Here is a 5,845-nt window from a genome sequence, read left to right as displayed (position 1 = left end):
ACAGAAGCTGCAACCTGGCAACTCGTCCACCAATCACGACGGTTGATTTTACGGCTCCGAAACCTGGATCCCATATCTTCTCTAAAATAGAAGCATTTGTTCATGTTCTTTGTAAAAGTATCATAAAGCAGGACAGATGAGACAAATATCATAAAAACTGAAGAGCAGCAGATGAGCACACACATGTATGTATTACAAAAGAAAATCCACAAATTCATTAGAAATTGGCAGGGCAGGCTGAGGAAGTAGATAGATGTAAAATGTCTGTAAATGGCGAAAGAACATAAACCCAAGACTGAATAAACGATGTTAAATATCCATGCCAAGGAGACAAAAATATGTTAGGATACAATTACCATTAAGACACCACAAGCAGGTCCGTATCCTGCCGTGATGACTAAAAAGAGTTGGTTATTAGCCACAATGTGTAGGCAGTCTCTTGCCAACGGCCATACCACGTTGAGAACACCGCTTCTCGTCCGATCAGCGAAGTTAAGCAACGTTGGGTTTGGTTAGTACTTGGATGGGTGACCGCCTGGGAACACCAAATGCTGTTGGCAATAATGTTTTTTGTTTTGTTTCGTTTGTTTTTGTTTGAATGGCTGGCTGGCTCCACGGGAAATTCACGGAGTTGTGTGGAACAAGGCCTGGTAAAATGAATTAATATGTATGTCATGTTTAAAACAAACTCGCTTAATATAGATATTGTGTGAGGCTTTATACAAAAACAAACAACCAAAACAAAACATGTTGTATATATATATAGCTTAATCCGGGTTTGAACTCGCAACTCCAAGAATACGCATCACTTATACACTTTACCACTGGACCACAGCTGCAGGACACTTGATGCTGAGGTATCAATTTAATGACGTAAATGCCATTTCCACAAATAAATGATAATTAAAAAGTATTTGTAGGTACAAATCTTTTCTGTTTAAAAGGCTACAATATCAGTTACTGATATAATTTGTGTTAATGTTTCTATACCCACAGGAAGGCATATTTTTGCTTATATGTAAGGGGTACGGAGAAGGAATCCACAGACCATCATTCCCTCCCCCCCCCCTCCCACCTACTACCACCACCACCACCACCAATCACCACCAATCACCACCACCACACCTAACCGAAAAACCCCTAACACATCAACCCTCCCCCCAATCAACAGGCGAAATAATAACCCTCAAATGCCTGCCTGCCTGCCTGCCTGCCAGCCAATACTAACGGTCTTCTCAGAAAGAAAATCTCTTTGTATCTGTATTACTTGATGAAATGTATGATTCTAATAATGAAAATAAATTGTTATGTCGGTTGTATGAGCATAATGACCAATATGCACATGATATGAATGAATTAAATAGTGTAGTTTTAAGTAATTAGGTTGTAGACACATTAAGCGGATATGATATTTGACGCGTCCAGAACTGGTGATTTTTGGTTTAGTTTTAAATGCACCACCACCACCACCACCATTGCTTCCCCAGAGCCTAATTAAGGACCGGTAAAAGGAGTCAATATGTATGTCATCTATAAAACCAAAGAATGAATAAAAAAACACACACACAAACCTACATAATAGTATTAGGAAGATTGTATGGCAAAAAAAAAAAAAAGTATTATTCCCATTGGGTCGTTTGAACTCGCGACTTCCAAAACACCAGCCACACACCTTACCACACAGCCACCATGGAGTTAGTATAAATGTGCAACTTTAGTTATAAAAGTAAAGTTTTCTCACATTGTATTGATAACTTAAAGGATTTTTTTTTTCCATGTGCAAATCTTATTGTCTGTTCTATGAAAAGGCTTGATGTAAATTATGTATTTTTTGAATGATTGAATTGTAGGCACATTAAGCAGATTCGATATTTGATATATCCAGAAAAGGTGATTTCTGTTCAGTTTTAAAATGCATCACCGTTAACGCTAAAGGACTGGTAAAACGACTCGATGTTTGTCATTTTTAAAATAAACACTAAAACTAGGCCCTTAACATATATAATGTTTGAATATAAATTGAATGCATATAAATACAAAGTGGGAGTGGCTGGCTGGCTGGCTGGCTGGCTGGCTGGCTGGCTGGCTGGCTGGCTGGCTGGCTGGCTGGCTGACTGGCTGGCTGGCTGGCTGCCTGCCTGCCTGCCTGCCTGCCTGCCTGCCTGCCTGCCTGGCCTGGCCTGGCCTGGCCTGGCCTGGCCTGTCCTGTCCTGTCCTGTTATTGCCTTGCCTTGCCTTGCCTTGCCCTGCCTTGGCTGCAGCTGGCTGGCCTTAAGTCAACTCTCAACAACACCACACCATCACTCATCACCCACCACCGGCCCCAGTCTCCCAGCCTCTCTTATATACCCGAGCAGGCCCTTTAAATTATTTGAATTGTTGCACTGCAGCCAATGGCACGATCGCTGCTGCTCAAACATATTCTGGTTCACAAATATATATAAATATATATATATATATATATATATATATATATATATATATATATATATATATATATATATATATATATATATATATATTCATGAAACACATTAAAATCTTGATCATTTATTCATTCATTACGTCTAGTGAAGAATTGCTTTTGTTCATTTGTATGATTAAAAATTGATAGAATATGAATTCCTCGCTCCAACCCACAGCTCACGAGCACACTGACCCCCACTGAGCTTATGGAATCACAGTGATTGGCACAAAACACGGGACTGTCAGTAGATAGTGAGTCACAATGGCTCACTGTCTACGGATGACCTACACTGGGAATACACCCATAGACACTATTGACTGCATCACTACCTTCTACAATGCCACTGGCACACTAGCCACTAACCATATCAAACACGCCAACACAAACACCATCAAATTTCTCATTGCCTCAGAAGACGACCTTTTTGCCTGTTTCAAGGAACCTACTTTCAGTAAACTCACACAAGCTCCACTGACTCCTGTTCTCACTATTGAACAAAAAACTAAATGCTCTGTCCTTGTAAGAAATGTCGACAGCTCTGTCCTTTCAGCACCTAATACTATCAATCTCTCTCAAGACATCTCTCACAATAATGCTATTACTGTAATGGAGATATACCCAGTGCCCAATACAAAACACCTCAAGATCCAATGTTCTTCCCCTACAGAAGCTCAAAAACTCTTGCACCATGGAATTAAAATCCTCAACACCAGCACTCCTCCCTATCTCATTAGTCCAGTTGACTATCTTCCTTTACTACAATGTTTCAAATGTTATAAGTATAATCACGAAACAAGAAAATGTAAAAGCCCACAAATTTGCTCCAAATGCTCTGCTGAAGGTCATTTCTATACTCAGTGCTCTGCCCCTATCTTAAAATGCACCAATTGCCAAGGTGCTCACTCAGCAGTTGACAAATCTTGCCCTTTGAGAAAGCAAACCCTAAAATCTCTTCGCAATAACCAACCTCGCACTCAAGCACACCCTCATTCCTCTTCTTCAACCTCCCATAACTTATCTCATCACCAAACAGCATCAGCCACCTCAATGTCCTATGCCAGTGTCCTTAATGCTTCACCTCACCAGCAACATCATCATAATACTGCACAACAAACTCTGTCCTCTCCACCTCTCTTCCCTCACCCACCACCTCCACCTTATTCTCCTCTTCAGAACCTTTCATACGAACGAGTCACTGCCTGTGTACAAGCTGCTTACTTGAAGGCCAAGGACGATGGCCGTGACTTTGCTGACTATCTTCCAATCTTTCTCACTCATAACGGCCTTCCTAGTATCTCTGTTCCTCCTACTCAACTATTGCGCTCTGCTCCATTCTCGCCTACAGTCCTCACTCCACAAAACACCATGACTTCAGCTGAAGAAAATACTATAGTTCCCCCACAACGTCCTACCAACCCACTCCTGACTGCTACAGAAAACGGTGCCACTGACCAAACAGCACATCCTGGACTATCCCAAACTGAAGCATCCATGTCAAAGGCACTTTCAACCTCTTCTCCCAACATTGTCCTCTCCACTTCCAATCTGACTTCAAACACTACAACCTCTGATACCTCTCACCCGGTCCCTGTCAACAAGCCTTCTGCCTCCTTTCATCCCCCAACAACTTCAGTCATCTCTTCTGTAACTCATCTCGTCTCGTCCCGAGCCCGTTCAGCAACCCGTTGTCTTACTCCCACTTCCCGCTGTAAATATCCTACAATTCCTACCACCCTCCTCAGTAACTGCCCAAGTCATTGAATCACGCAAACCTCATGCTCTTGTACATGCACAAAACCCCACCAGCACCCCATCAAAACCTAAAAATTCATAAAGATCATACAATTTAATGTGCGGGCATATTTCAACATTAGACACATGGTGTCAGATTTTATTGAGATCGAGAGACCTGATGTGCTATTATTAAATAGCACATACATTACGAACTCATATAAAATCAAACATTATGGCTACTCCTCTTACCAGTCACCAGATGAAGCACATGAAGGAGTTGCAATACTCATCCGTTCTTCATACAAACATGAACTCTTACACACTCATTGGCTTCACAAACATTTCCTAGCCATCAAAGTTCACACACAAATGGGTTCTCTCATCATCTGCACAACCTACACCCGTCCTAACACCGGCATTCCCATGCAAGATTTCATAACTCTCTTCAACCACACTCACTTGCCTGTTTTTCTGCTTGCAGACCTCAATGCACTTCATCCCACATTCCACCACAATACCTCAAATCAGCATGGCACACAGCTTCACCAAATATGCACTCAAAAACATCTATTCTTTCTTGGCCCTGACTTCCCCACTGTTTTCAATCATTTAGGTTCTGGGAGACCTGATCTCATATTCACCAACAGACATGGCAGCAACTTGCAACACTTCATTTCACCAGGGCCCATTACGGGCTCTGATCATATTCCCTTAATTCTCACAGTCTCCACAAATCCTATTCCCATCCCCAGTACTCCTCAATTCTCATACCCTAGGGCAAACTGGGACATGTTCAAACAACACATAGATGACACTGATCTCACTTATGAATACAATGACAAACATCACACTGACATCGACACACAAGCACGCAACATACAAGACACCATCATTCATGCAGCAAACATCTCCATTCCTAAAACAACACACAAACCACATATCACTTTCACCCCCTCCATTCGCTCTAAACGCCTCTTAGCTTGCTATCACACTAGATTCCTACAAAATATGCATCGTCATGGACAAATACTATGGGACCTAACAACATTAAAAAACCACATCCTTAACAGCCTAGATGAAGATCACTCAAAACATTGGAAACACCTCATAGTACAAGCAGAACAATACAGAAAACTGACACCTCAAGAATTTTGGAAACAAATCAAACGCTTACAAGGATCAACTCACACACCGTTTAATTACCTTCTTCATAATAACAGCAAAATCACTGATCCTGATGAAGTACTCAACATTTTTAAACACCACTGGGAACAAATCTTTCACCCACATCCTCCTGAACCATTTGCCCGCCCCAACATTGAAGTAGTCGAAGACTGGATACACCAAAATAGACATGCAACTACACCATACGACCTCATTCACCTTGACAATCTCAACTCAAACACTGAACTACAGACTCCCCTTACTCTAGTTGATGTACTCTACCCTTTACTCTAGACAGCTCTCATGGGCACTCGTCGTAGAGCCCCTGGTGCGTCTGGCATTGGACATATCCTTCTTAGACAACTCCCTGCTTCTATCATTACTGCTATCACTAACCTATTCAACGCCTCCCTTGCCTCTGGATACTTCCCTCTCAACTTTAAGTCTGCCACAGCTGTTCTTATTCCAAAACCTGGGAAA

The 5,845-nt window shown here is 41.8% G+C and overlaps 1 non-coding gene across 1 annotated transcript; it reads left to right on the top strand.

The window, feature by feature from the left end:
* Positions 1-441: 441 nt before the first annotated feature.
* LOC123747774 (5S ribosomal RNA) lies at positions 442-560 on the top strand. Its single transcript, XR_006771715.1, has one exon. It is a non-coding gene; the product is annotated as a 5S ribosomal RNA (ribosomal RNA).
* Positions 561-5,845: the final 5,285 nt, after the last annotated feature.

The sequence above is a fragment of the Procambarus clarkii genome, unplaced genomic scaffold (genome assembly GCF_040958095.1).
Source record: "Procambarus clarkii isolate CNS0578487 unplaced genomic scaffold, FALCON_Pclarkii_2.0 HiC_scaffold_117, whole genome shotgun sequence".
Taxonomy (NCBI): Eukaryota; Metazoa; Arthropoda; class Malacostraca; order Decapoda; family Cambaridae; genus Procambarus; species Procambarus clarkii.
This window is presented reverse-complemented; position numbering and strand designations above follow the sequence as displayed.